General features: G+C 43.3%; 1 long non-coding RNA gene across 1 annotated transcript in view; it reads right to left on the bottom strand.

Moving 5' to 3' along the window:
• Positions 1–7: 7 nt before the first annotated feature.
• Positions 8–19,400, bottom strand: part of LOC109318835 — a 22,306-nt gene continuing 2,913 nt past the window's right edge. Inside the window, exons 2-3 of the long non-coding RNA XR_002103330.1 lie at positions 12,319–12,322; positions 8–134 (exon numbers count right to left, since the gene is read on the bottom strand). This is a non-coding gene — a long non-coding RNA (uncharacterized LOC109318835). The remainder of the gene's footprint in view (positions 135–12,318; positions 12,323–19,400) is intronic.

Below are 19,400 nucleotides of genomic sequence, written 5' to 3'. Positions count from 1 at the left end.
TCAGGTAGAGACATTCTCCATCTGGGTTGTGATAGGTGTCTTCTCCTGATTTACTCTTGTTTTGCCTCAGTGCTTCTCTTGATCTTCCAAGGACGACTCCTCAAAACCTTGGGTTTTTCCTGGTTGTTAATCAACTGCTGATATAATCCAACTCAGTAGAGACTGATAACCTCCTGTTACTGAGGAAGGTAATTTGATCAGAATGGAGACTTTCTGATAACCAATAATGAACAGTTTAATTTACAGGATTTTCCCTGTTAATTGTTGCTTGGGTTTCTCTCTTGATTTACACAATTACAAGAATGCTTTGAAGATGCTGAGCTAAAGGGTATAAAAGAGGAACGAAACGGCTAACGGGGCCTGCTTCAAGAATAAAAAATCATTCTAACAAGAACTGCTGCTGCATCCAGCTGATCTTTCAGTGAACAGATCCACGCCTTGAGAAGCAGGCAAGACTGAGACCGCCTCCTTGCCTGTATTAGTGAGATACTCTTATTTTTACAGCTAAATCTACTGGACTTTGCTTTGCTTTAGGCTCATTATTTAATTAATAGTTGTAGTAAATAAAGTCTTTCTGTCATTTATTGAACAAGTTGTCGCATCAACCCTTTATACACTAGTCCTGAGCCCCATTTCATGACTTAACGCCCCTGGCTTCTGGCCTGGGCTATTGCAGGTGTAGGGCTGCGTTTCTGGAATCAAAAGTGAATGTCTGTTCTCTTGCTTCTCGGTTCAATCTACGCAGCTTAGACTAACCTGCAAAGATTGAATTGATTCAGCCTCAGGCTTTTTGACGGTCTGTACCTAGCCTAAGAGCTCTAGCAGCACCTGCTCTAGCAGCCACCGCTCCAGTGCCTGGGGGTGAATTCTCTCTGTGAAGCTTGTCACACCCATCCCAGCTGCTCCGGCTGTGCCCTCTGAAAAGGATCTGCCCCTTGATACTTGAAGAGTGCAAAGGGGTGGGAGATGTTTCTTTTGTTTTGGCTTCCAAGGCACACACAAAGGTTTCTCTTCTTTCTTCACATGAAAACAATGAGCAGCACAGGTTGCCTGGATGCTTCAAAGGGTCTCAAGTTATGCAAAGGTGGTTGAACTCGCTGAAATATTCCCCACCGCCCTGTCAGTTCAATGAGACACTGCAATGGTAACAAAGATGACGGCTGTGGTAGTGCAGAGTATATGCTAGGCACTGTACAAAGAAGGATGCCCCCTGCCCCAAAGGGTTTATCATCTAAGATCTAATGGGAATATATTCTTAGATTCCCTTTGGCATTTAATGCTTGGATTTTTAGTCAGTGAGGTTGCACCTGTGATTTGCAATGGCTTAAAACTGGAGTTGCAACATCTAATAAAGCAAGCCCTCTGCTTACGAAAGCTTATGCTATATGCACCATGGGTTTTAGTTACTTGATGGGTGCATCTACATGAGACGCTAACTGCACAGTAGCCTAATAACACTGCACAGTAGCGTGCTGAGTGACCTTGCTTATACGCTACTGTGCAGTAGTATTAGGCTGTTCACATCCAAAAAAACCTGTGTGCCAGAGCTGCTGTGCAATAGCCCAAATTACTGCACAGTATCTTGGTTATCCAAGTACTAAACTTAATGCACAGTAACTATGGTGCATTAATTAATGTGTGCACGCACCCATATAAGGTGCAAACATACCTTGCCTTCTGCCTGAAAACCTCGGGCCATGTTTAAGCTTTTCAGTGGATGCATTTTGCAGCTTGGGATCATGGACGTGACTGTTGGTTTTGTCTACTCTTCGTGTCTTTGCCATCACTGGAATGGCCAGACCTGTATTTAGAAGAATACCGCCAAGATACTGGTTTATTTTTGTCACTGTCGCCAGTGGCAGTGCTAGTTATCCTGGAAACTTTATGTAAATATTTTTAAATGGCACATCTGTCTGAATTACAGCCATGCCCTCCTGGCTTGCTAATTGTAGGTTTTAATTCAGCTCTAATGACCAGTTTACATAATTAGGTAGCTGGCAGGGAGCAAGCTAGTGTTTCTGAGATGCTTCCACTCCCAACCTACTGACTGTGCATGTCACTCCTATTGAAATCAGCACAAGTGATGTGCGTGCAACAGCTACAGTTTGAGTGATTCGGATCTGCCAGTTAAGTATCCCATTGACCTGACTCCCATCACCGCTGTAGGAATGGCTGTGTACTGACCTGCACCGGGAAATCAACTAATGTGCAGCAATGATTTATATCTTTATATTAAATATTTTTAAATGAAAAGTGCCCTCTGAATAAAAGGAATAAAGAAAAACATGAATTAACAAAAATAATACAGAAGGGTAACAGGATTAGTTGTTTTGTTCCGTCTTTGCTGTCTTAGAAGCACTGATTCTCCTCCTTTATCCCTTGTTTGGTTCCTTTACTTGGTTTTCTTTCCAATCTATTTCTGAGAGGGTTTCTAGAGATCCTCAAACTGGTTTTCTTTGGTTTTAAAAGTGGTATTTTTTTCAAGTGAAGACTGGGTGTCTAGACAGCAACAAAAATTTACCCAACTACAAAATGAAGCAGTAACACAGCTTCCCCCATAATAGCCATGACATTTTTAAAAAACCTTTCTGTGCTCTTGCTATTCATAGACAGGGCAAAATGTCGTCTCATAAACTATTGTGCTAACACAATGACCCTAAAACAACCCCCCCCCCAAAAAAATCTGCACTTAGGAAGCTTGTGTTTGGCACTGTTAGGAAACCAAATCCCACATGTGAATGAATCTGTCAGTTGATTTTAAAAATATTATAACACCAGGTATGGGGTGCATAAGAACTGTATGTATTCCTCAGTCTTACAAAGGATGCTCCCAGACATCCAATCCCAGGTAGAAAAGCTAATTTAAATGTGAACTGTGACCTCATATCCGAGATCAGAATTGGCCTGTTGATTCACATCAGTGTCCATCATACAGGGCAAAGGCAGCTTTTTTACAAGGTGAAGCACTCTCTCCTGCATCTGATTACTTGCCTTATTCATATTCACACACAGAATTATCTTGAGCATACATGCAGATGACAGACTTTGAGCATGCAGAGAATATGTTAGATACAGTTGCAGATGCAGTTCCCAATTTGCATGTGAAGTGTTCAAAATTAAACAATGGATTAAGCTAGCAGTCAGGTGCTCCCGTTCTCACAACTCCAGCAACAAAACCAGAATCTTCTGAAGGGCTCTTCAGGTCTTACCTCCTGTTTATACAGCCCTAAGAAACTTCTTCTATATCCCATACCCCTCTTCTTCCATAAGACTCCACAGTTTAACAGCACAGCCATTTTCAAAACAGAAAAAAACCATTTAAATATCAGGACACCCCAGATTTGTCCCAGGGCATTATTATAAGCCCATCTTGCTTGGGCAGAAGCTGCACTATGGCTATAAAGAGTAAAGTCGGAGTTTCTTTTTTAGTAGCCTATGTTTGCACATAAAAAACTTTCTTCCTAGAATCTGCACTAAGAATGAACATCCCACCATCTGGGGAAAGAAATGAATGTGTTCCTATGGCATGTGTGTGTTCAACAAATCAGAGAAAATAAATTATTTTTTAACCTCTTTGAAACTCTTTTAGTTGTTTAACAAAAGTTCCAGTCTGATACATTATCAGAACATGAGACTTACAGAAATACAGAAAAGATCCTTTAAAATCAAGCTTTATACCCAGTCACCTAGATGTACAATATAATTATGTAGGATCTTCATAATAATATCTCTGCAATATAGTATATAGCATCTTGCACCATTAACAAGATAGATGGAATTTTACTGTACTCTTACAACGAGGTCCATGGAAAATATCTATCTATCTATCTATCTATCTATCTATCTATCTATCATAACACAGGTGATTACTATGAGGGATTCTAGTTATTGTAGGTTTATATATATATATATTATCTATCTATCTAGATAGCTGGATAGATAGCTTGACAGATAAATAATATATATATAAACCTACAGTAACTTGAGTCCCTCATAGTAATCACCTGTGTTACGATGAGATCACTTAAATCAGAAGGAGAAAACTCAAAACAGGATCCAGATTAAGTGCAAGGGAGATTATAGGGTGGATGAAATGCAAATCTACTGAGATAAATGATCTGTTCAAGACATGCTTACGCTTAAATTGAGTAACTCCATGATTATGTTGCCACTTTTGTCCTTCACCCTGCTTTTTGTTTTTAGAACTAGCTCAAGGAGGGGAAATTAATACTCCATGAAACAAATCAGTGAAAACCAGACTAATTAATTTTTGTTAACTTTTAGGGGATTGGGTAAAAAAATCTAAAACTGAACATTTTCTACAAAATTTTCATACAGGCTTACTAATTACCCATACTCATCCTGTTGCGTCTAAACTAGTTCACAGATTCTCCAAGGCACAGAGCAGTTTGCTGTCTCTCTAAAATGGTGGGTACAACTTTGGGCATCCTGCAGTAACCTTTCTACCTCGTTGAACTTATCCATGCCTTGAGGGGAGCCTTAAAATAACATAATATGTTAAATACATTGAGCAAAATGAATCCCTGATGCAACCCATGACAATGTGGCTGCAATTTGACTTTTTTCTGCCCAGCACATAAATTGTAAAAAAGATAATTTTTGTCTATTTCTGGAACATTGTAAATATACCCGGCTTACTCCATAGCCTGTTAAAGTCAACAGGAGTCTTTCCACCGGTTTCAGGAGGAGCCATTAGATCAGACCTGTTGTCACACATATATTTCAAGCGTGCTGCTGTTTATGAAGCACAATCAGTGTCTATCCCTAAATCCTAGGACCAGATTTTTTAAAACAAAAGCTGGACTTCTCGCAGTAGCTGGCAGACACTTTCCACAAAAATCACTGAAGGGGCAGGTTGTAGTTCTCTAATTGTACGGGGCTGTCATCCTCATAAATATTAAACACTGCTTCCAAGTGAATCTGAAGCTCCTTTTATTGCACAAAGCGTGGCTATCCCAGCTGAAACCATTCTGCTCCATTGCTGGTGCCTGCTGAAAAGTGACTGTGGTTCAAAATATTTATCAATGCTTTGTTGTATTGGGAGAATGCTCAGTGACAGATGGACACTCTCTTTAAAACCTCAACGTATGCAAATCTCCATACAAAAGAGCCCAGGATGTTTTTAATATCACACACTTGCCTCAGGACATGTTTTTAAATCCCCATTTACCAAGGGCCCTGGCTTTTTATCAGTCAAACGCCTAAAGCATTATGTCAATGTGGACATCTGGCCGCATGTTTAAAAAAATTTTTATTTGCTAAAATATTTAGTGATGTGACAGGGGTTTTAACTGGGGACATCAGGTCTACCGGCATATGCTTGTGGAAGGGGAACTAACCAAGTAGCACCACAGGATACTTTACCACTCGGTGTGCTTGGGACACCAAACAAAGGTGTAGGGAGGGAGGCAATGATAGGACTGTAACATAACCAGGAATTACCCTTGTCTTAAGCAGCAGCAGTGTAAAACGTCAGAGATAAATACACCATGGTTCCAGCCCATTTTGCTGTCACTACCACTTCCATGTGCAAGACAGAGTCCTATGAAATCTGTGTGTGTATCTAAAGACCATCCCTGTCCTTTTAACACTGGGCAAGAGTGTCAAAGCAGGGGGGAAATTACTCTGCTAAATTGCATTGGCATCTGGAAGGTGACCCACAAATGTACTTCTCTACTCCCAGCTCATCACCAGACCAAAACCTCTCTGATATCTAGCTCCTCGTTGAGGTCTAGCTGTCCGTTAAAGCACAATGCACCTTAAATAGAGAGTGAATGGCTCTGTGTCAATCCTCCAAGCTACCATCTTTCTTAGTCCCTGCAGAGGGCAAGTCCATCCTGTCTGCAGCTCAAGTTTAAAACTTGTATTCAGTTCAGACCGTCCTCTAGGTCCTTACATCCAGGGTATGGCCAACACTATAGTGGTGGGATTTATGATGTTAAATTTGCCCACTGGGAAATAGACTGCACCCACCAACTGGTTTTTGCAGAGCCATCCAGCAGCCATCAATTGACTATGTCCCCATACTAACCTGTGCTGGATTTGAAATGGAGACATCATAAATGAATATAGGTTTACTATCAACTTGGAATATGCTAAGACCAGGATCCCAACTCGCTGTTCTGTCCCGTCACTTAGTGGGCTTATACCAGTGTGAAACAAGAGGCAATGATGTGACTAAAAACACCTGGGATTTGGGTCTAAATTCAAGGAATTAATTCAATAAACTACCTAAGAATAGTTCTGGAAAGAAAATGAGGGAGTGGGAGGCCCACAGTTACAGTTGTCTATGGCCCTTAAAAGCATCTATGGGATGAATAATTCTATCTCAACCTTTTATTTTGGCGTTATTCTTGACTTGGTTTACTGTATTAAAATTCTGACATTGTGCTCTTCCTTCAAACGTTTCTTTGTGTTCCTTTGCTGTTTGTGGCTCTTTTAGATATAAATCCCCAACCTACTAGTGTGTTTGCCAAAACAGAATTGCTAAAGGGAAACACAAAAGAAGATGCACTTACACACACACACACACACACACACAAATAACAGCATCTTTGAACTGAAGTTAAGCTTAGATGTGACTGTTTTACTTCCTTTTAGGGTTTGTCAAAGATTATATATATCAGCTTTTCAGATTTACCTGTGATTAATGATCTATCTGTGCATCTATTCTGTACATGCAGGGATCATTATTACACATATAGACACAGCAAACGCGCACACAAATGGCTAATTAGCAACTACAAGCTGTCTGGTCACACACATATGCAGTTAACATGATTACATATGTAAAGGCAATAATTGTTTATCACATATTAAAGATCTGCACTTCCACAGCCATTTGTAGATGACGTTCTGAAACACAGGTCTGGCTGTTTTTATCTATAATTATTATATTGCATTGGTGTCCCACCAGAGTTTCCACAGGCAGGTATGATGGCCCTCTTCCCTTCCAAAATGATCTCAGGTCTTCTAAAATTTTCCAAGATACTTTTATCGCAATTCAAGCCCATGAAATGGAGAGAGGTATAGCACCACAGTTTGGACATGTAACAGGAAGGCCCAGCACCCTTACCAACACCATCCCTGCAGGGTGTTGTGGACAGACAAAAAAGAGAAGACAGACCAGGGCAAGTTGGACCACCAGCATCAAACAATGGGCAGGATTAAAACTGACTGATTGTCGCAGGATTGCAAAGGACCAAGAAGAATGGAGGAAAGTTATTGCTACATCAAAGGTGCCCCAGTGGCCAGTGCAGCCTTGGGACAGACCTGACTTGATAGCCCCACTGATGCCAACTTTTGCTTCCCCATTGACTTTGACTTAAAGGCCAAATATGCCTGATGGCTAATTGATGAGACTCTGGTTCAATGCAGATATATTCCTACATGTCCAGGAGCAAATCCAAACTATTTTAAATCTGGGCCTATGATACTGAGTTGGCATTTTAGATTCCCAATATTTCCTGTTTCTACTTTAGCTAAGTACAGCCTTTCCTTATGATTCGGCTTCTGCCTCAGGTCCTAGTGGGAAGCCCAGGAGCTCATGCAAATTAAATGTTTAAAAAGTTAACTGGACTTTTAAGTCAGTTCTCAAGAGACCCCTTCATTCAGATTCAGTTTAAGATTTAGATGTTGGTTTAGATAGACACCCCTTTTTTATGACCTGCAACATATTGGGTGCGTCTACATGCTCCCCTGACTGCTCAGTACCCGCAGGTACTGCGCAGTCCCGGTGGCGCATGGGTTGTTTTCAACACTACTGCGCAGTAGCAGTGACATCACAGTGAGCGCCTGCCAATGCTGCGTCACCATAGCAATGAGCTACAGCAACGTAGCTCATCACGATGATGATGTAGCATCTCATGTAGATGTGTCCACTGTGTTGTAATTCCAGCTGGGAGGGGAAATCTTTTCCTATCACATGAGATTTTTAAGATTTCCAACATTTTTCCCCATTCAAAATAAGGGCAGAAAGGCTCAAAAACCTCAACAACATTTATAAATCTTTTTTTTTTTTTTAAGTTGGATTTGGGAGAATTTTTAAATGCTTTGGTTTGCTTTGGATCATCTAAGTTTTACTGCTGTTGCTGTTTTAAATTTGAAATGAAAACATCTGAACCACACGATGTCAGCCATCCGGTTCTGAAAAGGTAAGAACAGAGTGTTTTGGACAATTGCAAAACTCTTTTGTTTTTAATAAGAGATTTGTTGAAGCAGCTGCTACCTTCCCAGACAGTTAGATGGGATGAACCAGGCTTTTCTGGTGCAATGATTTTGCTGAAAAAATCCTTCCTTGCTCTTGGCATAATGTCATTAGAGTCCCCAAATCTGAGTGGTTTCTTTTTATGTTAGTAATTGAACAGTTGGCCTTGAACAGTCACCAGTCAATTGTGTAGTAGATTATTCACTCACCTGCACTTTTCTGGCCAAATCAGTACAAAACTAATGGGCCTGCAGGTTCCATAGGCACGTGCTGCCAGAAAAGTGACCTTGTGGACAGGGTGCAGAGCTGAGAGCCCGCACAGCTCTGCATCATGTAGGTACTGGAGATGCAGCGGTCCATTTTGTATGAGTAGAAGCATTACGTTCAGCCGCTTGTTATTCGGGTGTTGTTGTCGTCACTGTTCACCGTTGTTCATTTAACTCCCCTAATATTGAAAGGTCATTAAATGGGAATCAGAATATAAACCATGTTTTCTTTCTGTGTCTGCAGTCAAACAGCTTGACCAATAGCTCTGAGAGTGGTTTGAATTCTGCTGCCCTCCCCCATGTCATTGCTTACTCTAAATATAAGGAAATAATTTGACTGGCAGCATTACTAACTACTTATCTGGTGATCTGGAGCATCCTGTGAAGTGTCATCCCTCTCATCGGATGCCTACATGGAGGAAGGAGGTGAACTGCGACAGCTCATCGCTGCCATAGGTCTTATATCACGGCACATGAAGGAGAGAGGCCCGTGTTGATAGAAAATTGCTATCTTCTACATTGGCTGTTGATGAAGTTTGAATAATTCCATTCCTTAAAGAAAGTCCCTACAAAAAATAGAGCAGCGAAAATGGTATGCCAATATATCAGCATGGCAGAGCCAGAGCTCCCAACAGTAAAGTCAGGTGAGGTAACATAGGAACTGCCAAAATGGATTAGATGCAACATCCATATATTTCCCTGGCCCCTACAATTGGCCATCACTAGATGCTACTGGGGACGGTTCAAGAGCCATCATTTCTTTATGGGAAGGGTTGCCAAAACCTGGAATGGGCTTCCAAGGGAGATGGTGCTCTCTCCAACCTTGGGGGTATTTAAGGGGAGGTTAGGTATGTACTTGGCTGCGTTCATCCAACCGCAGCACTCTTTCTTGCCCAGGGCAGGGGGTCGGACTCGATGATCTGCTGAGATCCCTTCCAACCCTAACATCCATGAATCGTGAAGGCCTCATTCTTATCTTTAATAGTTTGATTAAAGATAATTGGTTAAAGATCTGAACCATGAGGTTCCTCTCCCCGCTCCACCCCAAAAAAGAAAATCTGTTCTCTTTAACAGTTATCAAACACAACCAATGCTGACCAGCCTGGCTTTGAATCTTACTAAGACTGCACCTCCTCTATGGTTCTCCACCATCATCAGGACAAACGGAGCTGCCATGTAGACGTGTGGACGGATTTCACCTGCCTGATGCCAAACGCTTGGCAATGTTGAGAATGAAAGTCGGCATTGTGCAAAGCATCAATACAATTTCTACGCGCTATCGACTCCACAACACGTATGGCACACAAAAGGGATGCAGGAAATTCCCTAGATAGAGTTTTGTCCTGAAGAAGAGAAAAGTGCCATATATTTGCCAAAGTCCACCAGCAAATTGAGTATTCCTGTCAATTCTATAGTGGAAGCACCTTACGTTAGACAGACAGCTGCATAGGTAAATCCTCCTCGGATATTTCCAGTGTCCTGGAAAACCAAGATGCCTTTTACAGGAAATGAGCAGATAGAAGAGCTCCGTAAAGTTAGTTGCTCCACCATGCTGCTCCCCCTCCTCGAGGGTAGCTCTTTGTGCCTCACTTTGCAAACTTCTTCAAAGCCCACAGTTGTTCTTCTCTCAAGGAGACGGTCTTTTTTCTCTTTCTCTTCTGGAAGTCCTTTTATGTAGTCGGTAGTTGGGACTCGATCCAAGACCAAACCAAGGAAGGAAAAGACAGAAAAGTGTGGTAAACATGAAATGCAGCAATGTTTTTGCTGCTAATTATATTTGCAAAAGGTGCCCAATACGTTAAAGGCCAGAACCTAATTTACCTTTATTTCTTTCTTTTGCTTTTTTGTTTTTAAGTTGTATTTTTTGCTACTGCATTCATTACTTTCTTTGTGTCATGTGCTTGTCTCCGCCGCGTTTCTCCAGAGAGTATCTGGTCATTCCATTTCTATGAAGTATTAATACCCCACCAGTGATATTTATGTACCCAGATCATTTTTTTTTTACCTTTAGATGTTCAGCAGCATGAATATTCTTATTTTTTATTTAAAACTAATTTGGAGTTCTCACTCTCTAAGGGGTTTCTAATCACCAAAAAATGCCCGGGGCTAAAACTGATTGACAGGAAAACGTTGAGGCTTCTGAAAAGTAAATTGGCTATTGACAGAGCAGTATACAAAGGAAAATGCTAAATGCTTATTATTTATGAGCTATTAGGGAAAATGTTATTAGCATCTGTTTCCCACATGGGCAAAAACACCTGTCAGACATCAGGAAACCATAAAACGATGCACAGTTAATAGTTACTTTGTTTAAAAAGTCATTAAAATGGAATGTCAGCTAAAACTTAGGAAAACATTATTCTTCAAACATGTTTTCATCTTACTGTTCAAAAAAAAAAAAAAGAAAGAAAAGAAAAACCTTGCCACGTTTTAATTTCGGGGAGCATAGAAGAATAAGAAGTTTGATTTGAAAAGGATGAGGCGGATGCTAGTATACAACAAACGAGGAATATGAAAAACAGAAAAGTCAAATGCCCTCCTGGCATTTTAGAATAGAGAAAACATGGAGCAAGGTCGGGTGCTTACATGGGTTTACACTGTGGATTGCAGAGAGGATCATACATACCCCACTTAAATCTGTAAGGGGAATACTTCTTTCATTTTTCTTATGGTGGTGCATTTCCCAGGCAGTGTCAGAGTCCTCTTAACTTCTGAGCCGTTTTGACTTCTTCCCTTCTTTATTCAATTATAAAAGGGGGATAGAGACTTTGGGAGAGGTGACTGATTGATGGCTTGAGAGGCTGAAGTTTCCCTTAAGGCTCTACTCAAGCCTCACCACTGTGCCCACCGCCTGCTTCGGAGGATCAGCTTGAAGAGTAAAAGCATAGTACATGCTCAGGGGCCCAGTTCAACGCCCACCCGAGGCAATGAGCATATTGCCATAGGTATCAGATCAGCTCGGATCCAGCATTAGATCAGATAATGCCATTGTGCTTTAATGGGACTTGTTATAGGCTTAAAATTACTCATGATGTGAACTATGTTCCTGAATTAGGATCTTAGGCTCTATCTGACACAGAGCTCAAACAGGTGCCTAATTTTGAGGATGGGAGCCTCCTCTGATTTTACATTGGTTCTGGGCAGCCAGGAAATGAAGCAGCCTTTTACAGCAAGGTCTACACTAGCTGGAGGTGACCAGAAACACATGCTTATCCCAGGAGGGCAGCAGTCTCCTGAGACCAACTTGAAGGATTTCAGCACCATCCAATCTGAACTTGAACCTTAATGCTACCCCTGAGTCAGGGTCCAACTAAAGGCCACCCTCTAATTTAATAATGATGATAACCCACATCCAGATTAGGATCTGACTGCTGTGTCAGCCAAAAACCCAACAGCAGTCTAGACACTACACAATGGAGGCCATCAATATGCACGGAGCACGATCTCCTCACCTTGTGTCCCATTTGAATAATGGTCATTCTCTTTGTTTTATGAAATTATTCCGCTAAAAAGTACAAGTGTAAAAACCAAACAAATGGCCCAAGATACCTTATAGTAAAAATGTTCTGTGACAGCCCAAAAATGTAAACACACAGAGTCCGAGGACGAGTCAGGAAATATTTTTCCCAGCATGGGGAGGGACTTAAAATTTCACCAATTTTCATCCCTAAACCCCCAAACTCCATAGGAAACTGAGGACAAGCCAATTTTTGATTTCCCCCCTCTTTTATAAACCCCCTCTAGCTCTTGGCCAAAGCAAAAAAAAAAATTCTTCGAAATTTGATTTCTATTTTTTTCAAAATTTCTCTTTGGTTGAAAAGCCACTTTCCTTCAAAACAGACAAGCCTTGCAAATGTTTCAAACATCTCTGCGCAGGCCAAAGGGCAGGCTTTCTTCTGGGTTTTGTCTGGAGCTGAGCATACTGAGAGTGCTTAATCAGACAAGCGATCCCGGGGGAAGGGGAGGTGCTGACGAGGTGCAACGAATGTCGCTCGCCAAGATCCTCACTGCAAGCAGGCGTCAGACTTGTCCAGCTATGCTGCAAGGTCCGCAGAGGCTGTGACGCCAAACCCAATCAGGGACTTGACTCTAAAGGAAGACTGGAGGCAGAACATATACCCAAAATACCCCCCGACCCAGTTTTGTGCACACGTTTAGTACACCTGCTCACATAAATAATGGTGAGCATAGGTTGTCCTGTCCCGGTACCATTATCCAGCGTGTACAAAGCTCTGTGTGTGCACAGTTTGCACCGCACACTTTGGCCTGGAAACTAGGCCTGAGTTTTTACTTTGTGGAATGGAAGTAAGGAAATATCACTAAACCAAACACACAAAAAAAGTCCACGTATCACTCCTGCTTCAGGTAAATGGGATCTCCTTGACATAGCGATCATAGCTACATAAGGACAAAGCCATGGTGACGCCAGTAAAAATGCCAGGGAAATATGACATAAAATATTGCCTGTCCATTTAAATTATTTAATGTTATTAACATTAATTACCATGCTCTGATACTAGGAGCAATTCACATATCCCCTCCCCCAGCTTCCCCAGCAAAAGTTTAAATCTTCATTTAAACACACCGTGTTTTCCTCTCTCCATGTCCTTAAAGGGACCGAATGGAGAAATCTGCAATATAAAGGACAGCTTCCTCCAAGGCCTTCGGGAAACACAGAACTGGGGGGAGGAGCCTGCGGATTAATTGTTTAAGTGATTATAAAACTCATTTCTAGAAATGGTCACAGCTTCTCAAGACAGTCGAAACTTCACGGGCGGGGAACGGCAAAGATATTTGTTCTTTTCTTTTTGCCATATTCCAGCCAACTTTGTTCAGTTCCTACTACAGAAGAAGAAAAAGTATGTGAGGGACAGGGACAAGCATAGGACAGTGGCTTGGTGAAGCACATTGGGACAGTGTTTCTCCCAGAGGGTAGTGCAGAGACATGTGCAGGGATGGAGGGGGAGAGGGAATTTAACAGGGTAGTGGGACTGGCGAACTGGGGAGAGGAGGACCAGGAAGAGAGTTGCACAGGAGAAGCCCAAATATGACAACTGTCCCGGCATCCTACTAGTTTGAATGGCCTTCCTGCTAAACTTTCTCATGGGACCTTCTCTGGGAGCCTTGAAGGACTTAGTATGGTGATAAAATCACTAGCTAAGGTGAGCATTGCAGGCTGGTCTATAAACATGGGGCTGCAGTTTCCCAACATCAGCATCCCCTTCTTCCAAGGGCCTGGCTCGCGGTACACTGACATCGGTGGGAAAACTCTCACTGAGCTTTGGAGCAGCCCCTTTCTCAGTCCACCTTATTTGGCATTATCTACAGCAACCACCTCTGCCTCATCCGCTCTCAATTCCCCGGTGTCGTCCTTGAGCGGTGTTTGATCACCATTTTCCCTTTGAAATGCAATGCTGCACTCATTTAGTCTGGGTCCCGTTTGGGAAGTGAATGTTTCAGTCTTTGAAGTTTTTGTTTTAAAATCCAAATGCTTTTGCTCTCAAAATAAAGAAAGACCCTTTTGTTGGCTGTTTTCAGTGTGTGTGTATGCAGGGGTGTTACCCTGAGAATTTAAATAACTCTGATAGAGCCAGAGCCCTTACATTGCCTTTCTTAAACTTGCCCTTCATCTTTCTTTAGTGTATAGGTGATTATATGTTAGGCTTCAGAGTTGTCTGTCCAGGCATATGCTGGAGATCTCTCTAAACTCAACCATAACTCATAGTCAGAACTGGGCCCATCCCAAAGCTGGGAAGTGGATATCCCAACCAGCAAAGAGCATGAAGTCTTCAAGGCACAAAGCATTTACTGCCAACTTTTATGGGTTTCATTTGATCAGCCATCCCTGCCTCAGCACATGTGCTAGGAGCATCACAAAACTTGCCCCGTGGGACTAAACCTGTGTGCTGTTTTATCCGCTTGCCCATAGCAGAGGCCAGCAAAGTCCCCTTTGGTACAGTGATCTGTAACTTCACTCTGCTTTTCCCTCATGCCTCTCGTATGTCTGTGAGCCTACCCAACACCCCTTCGAGTCTCAGAATCACAGACAATGAGGGTGGGAAGGGACCTCAGGAGATCACATCTAGTCCAACCCCCTTCTCAAAGCAGGGCCAGCCCCAACTGCATCATCCCACCAAGGCTTTGTCTACCCGGGTCTTTAAAACCTCCAAGGATGGAGAGTCCACCACCTCCCTGGGTGACCTGTTCCAGTGCTTTACTGCCCTTCTCATGAGAGATTTTCCTAATATCCAGCCTCAATTTCCTTTGCTGCAACTGGAGCCCATTGCTCCTTGTTCAGTCATCTGCCCCACCGAGAACAGTCCAGCTCCATCCTCTGCAACCCTCCTGCAGGGAGTTGAAGGCTGCTATTCAATCCCCCTCAGTCTTCTCTGCTGCAGACTAAGTAAGTCCAATTCCCTCAGCTTCTCCTCACCAGTCATGTGCCCCAGACCCCCAACTGTCCTTATTGTCCACTGTCCCCCTCCAGGTCCTTTTTTGCAGAGCTGCTGCATAGCCAGTCAGCCCCCAGCCTGCCCCGGTGCATGGGATTGCTCTGTCCTAAGTTCAGGACTTTGCACTTGTCCTTATTGAACCCCATGAGATTTTTTTTTGGTTCAATTCTCCAGTTTGTCGATCTCTCTCTGAATCCCAGCCCTGCCCTCCAGTGTATCTACAACTCCCTCCAGCTTGGTGTCATCTGCAAACTTGCTGAGGATGCACTGCATCCTGCCTTCCAGATCATTGATGAAGATACGGAACCAAACCAGCCCCAGGACCAACCTTTGGGGCACTCCACTAGATGCTGGCTGCCAACTAGATGTTGAACCATATATTACTGCTCTTTGATCCAGCCAATTTTCTATCCAGCTTACAGTTCATTCATCCAACCCATACCTCCTTAGCTTGCTTTCAAGAATGTTGTTGGAGACCGTATCAAAAGCCTTGTTAAAGTCAAGATATATCACATCCAGGGCTCTTCCTGCATCCGCAAAGTCAGCCTTCTCATCATAGAAGGCAATCAGGTTGTCAGACATGACTTTCTGTCACAGAGCACACAGGTCCCCTGCTCCATCGAGCAGGAACAGCTAGGGAGAGAGCCCTAGCAGTGAGGGGGGGCAGCCCAGCTGCTAGTTACCAGGGCAGCCAGAGTTAGAGGTGCTGGTTGCTAGGACAACCGCTGGGGAGTCAGCTGACAGGAAGGGGCAGGGCCTGGCACATATAAAACCCCAGGAGGGAGGCCAGGAGGGCAGTGCTCCACTGGCAGCCATGGGAGAAGGAGCTCTGCCGGGGCAAGCGGAGTGGAGAAGCCTGATGGCCTGAGCAGCTCCTGTTCATGGATACGGGGTGGAGAATTCCCTGGTAGGGATTTGAATGATGGCTGGCCAAATAGCTTAGATTTTATGTTATAGCCCAGGGGCATGAGTTTTCTGTTTGTAGTTTTATAACACCGGAGGACAGGGTGAGGCTATTAGGGGCAGGAGGAGGCCTCATAGGGGCTCCACAGTAGCATGTGGACCCCAGTGCCAGAGAGGGCGTGGCATTTTGGGGTGCACTGGCCCCAGCCCCAGGGTGAGGGGGGCAGTGAGAAGCCTCACCAAGAGGGGGCAGCAGAGTGCCAGGAAGGCATGGGACGAGACAAGGCGGTGGAAGCCCAGGGAAGTCAAGGAGAGAGCCAAATTACAGCCATGTCCAGGTCAAAACCATGTCAGTACCATCTGCAAGGCTTGGGCTGCAGTACAGGTGAGGAAAAGGAGCCACAGATAGCGCTTCTTGGCACTGGGGCAAAAAAAAAAAAAAAGGGCAGCCTCCTGCTAATTACATCTATTAATTAACCAATTAAGATCAAGGCATGGCAGGCGAGTAAGCAGGCGGTTGGCCCATAACAGGAGGGTGGAGTCACCGATAGGAAGACCCTAGTAGAGGTACTCCTGTCACACTTGCCCGTGATAAATCCATGCTGGCAGTTTGGATGAGTTTTCCAGGGGCCTTTTTTCCAGGGACATTTTCTTCTGCCCTGTTGACCGTATAAGCCACAAGCTTGATTCCACTTGTGCTGGAATCTACTGCTAAAGGTCCTTCTCTTCTTACACTGCCCATTGCACCTCCCCAAAAGGCACAAAATACCAGTACCCATTTCACACACACACACAGAAGTTGCCTGAAAATTGCATGCCACCATCAAGTTCCTCCAGTGCCTCTTTACTGACTGCAAAATATCAATTCAGCTGGCCCACACATCCTGCAGTCCACCTTCTCTCACAGATCCAACTCACTCTTCCTACCCACCATCCCTCCTCATAACTTCCTTCCCTTCATCCTGCAGACTCCAAAGACCCCAGCATGGGGAACCTGTCACTACATCCTCGTGGAGGTTGCAGATGAGAAACACCCTGTGTGCTGACTCAATGGGGCATAGTGCAAAGCATGAATACAGGTAAATGAAACTGTTGACCCTGTGTCCCCACAGTGGGTCAATGGCAGATGGTTAAAGTGGTTTGGGACACTTAGATCATGGGCAGGATGGGTGGGTGCAGAATTTGAGGTCCCTCGAAACACCCTCTCACCCACTCATCCGGGTTGAACAATGTTTTTATGCATGGAATTGAGAAGCTTAGAACAATACGCTGGTAATTGCAGCAGGAGGGATTTAACTTTGAAACTACTTGCACTTGGCCTTTTTTTTGAAAGCTAACCTTTCCTCCTCTGATTCTTGAAAGTTAGAAACATCTTTTGTATTCCAAAGGCCAAAGGGCCAAACTTGCCTTTAATTAAAATGCATATTCTTTAATTAAAGGCCCCATAACACATGAAGGGCATTCATTGAAATACGATGTGTGACATAGTCATTACCCTGCTGTTAATTACTAATTAATGAAGCTATTTCAATTAATAGCTTCCCCACTGTCACTCTCACTTTGACAGGGCTCCGTGCTGAGAAGCCATTGTGGAATCACAGACAATCATAACTCCTGGAACAGCACCAAAAGGCATCAGTTGAATATTCATGTTGGATGACTTTAACACTTTTCAATTAAACATAATAAAGTAAAACCTCCGTCAAAAGTGTATATCAAACATGCGTCAGCTCCCCACTCCTCCTCCCTTCCAGCTTGTCAAAAATAACTAGAAAGAAATGAGGGAAAAAAATAGGATTTTTTTTTTTCCCCCCTTGTTTGACACCTCAGGCTGGAGTGTGATTTATCAAGCAGAGCAATGAACACACTGCACTGCTACGCACGCCTACAATTTACTACCAGCTGTAGCTGCATTTCAAGCATGCTCACTCGTGCTTTCCCTCCGAGGTTTCCAGGTAGGGCCTGATCCTCTCCCCACTGCTGTCTGGGGTCAAACTTTAATGGGAACAGGCCCCTCACTTGCAGCGTGGTCCCGAACGGACAGTTAATGGTCAGGACTCACCTGCTTCATTTCCACTTTCAGGCGAGTGCTCTCCAAGCGCAGGATGTAATTACTGAGTTGTAGCTCTGCAGAGGTCGCCACTAAGAGCGAGCATAAAGAGTGACATAAAGGAAGCCATTTGCAGCGCACAATAAGTTTTATTGGTCCTGTAGAAAGGAAGAAACGCTGCTATCTATTCTGGAGTGCCAGATGGTTGAAATGTTTCATTGGGAACTTTTTAATTTTTGCTGGCAAAATGACTGTTTTCCACCAAAATGCCAGTGTTCCTTGGAAATAACTGTTTTGACCCAAGTTTACCTTTCTTTCTTTTTTGCCTAAGCAGCTAATCTTTTGTTCAGTTCTGCTTCTGATTTCTGATTTTTATCCCGATTCTTTTGAAAGTTGTTTAACTTTCAAAAGAATCGGGAAAAAAATCCTTGATGTAAAAAAAAAAGTTTCCAAAGCTTTCCCAAACACCTTTTAGACGCAGAGGCACACAGAGCAGCCTCATCCGTATGAGCTGGTTTGAGGAGTCTTCTGTCACTGGAGGAATAAAGTGTTGCTTGCTTTAATGGGGCGTTGAGACCCGGCCTACAGATATCCCTGGTGGATTGAAGTCAGTCAGGCAAAAAGAAACAGGAGCCATTTCTTTCAATCCATTGCTCAGCCTTCAGTTCCCATTCAAAAGCAAGAGTGGCAGTAATCAACCCAAAACTTGTGTGCGGTCAGTGCCTTTTAGACCAATTGTCTGTGATTGCCAAATCTGAGGAGTTCAATAAACGGATCGGGAGCTTGGCGTTTATGCTTTCTTGCAACATCCGGTTTCAGGGGGGTTTACACGATTTTTTAATTGGTGCAGCTTTCCACTGTCTGATCACCTTACTTACAGCCTGTTACTTAATGAGAAGCTTCCTGGTAGCTGGAAAATGATCTAAATCCATCTATTTGGGGGGAAAAAAAAGAGAGAAATAAATAAAAGCGTCACAAGAAATCTGATTTGCTTAAACACTGTTTGCAGCCATGTACAGCTCTGCTCAGGAGATTTTGTGTGCAGGTGAGTTGTGCAATATAAACTGTTGCTGCTCTGGTTAGATATGGAGCAGAGTGCTGTGTATTGGGTAGTGCTGAGAAGGCTGGTGGTGCGATATCATTTGTGAAGAGGACAAAATGTGACCCAATTGCCTTTGCCTCTGCACTGCAATGTATTGATATGGGCTTACAAAGCCATCACCGTAAATGTGCCCAAGTGTCCTGAAATCCCTGGAAAACCAGAAAGAAGGACTATATTATATGTAACTATTAAGCCTTCATAATCCTATGGACTTACCCTTTCCATGTACTGAACCCCTTTGGCTTTCAGAGGTATTGACTTGGGGAGGTTCTAGCTGTAGATCAAGGACACACTAGCCTGTTTTTTATATTTCTCATACATTTTGTGACTCCAGCATCTATCCTGGAGAAGCTGCTGCAGTAACACGTGCCATCACAAGAAAGTAGATAAATGGATGGGT

Source organism: Crocodylus porosus, unplaced genomic scaffold (assembly GCF_001723895.1).
Source record: "Crocodylus porosus isolate Cpor-Errol unplaced genomic scaffold, CroPor_comp1, whole genome shotgun sequence".
Taxonomy (NCBI): Eukaryota; Metazoa; Chordata; order Crocodylia; family Crocodylidae; genus Crocodylus; species Crocodylus porosus.
The sequence above is the reverse complement of the archived record's forward strand: the minus strand, read 5'-3'. Positions and strand labels throughout refer to the sequence as shown.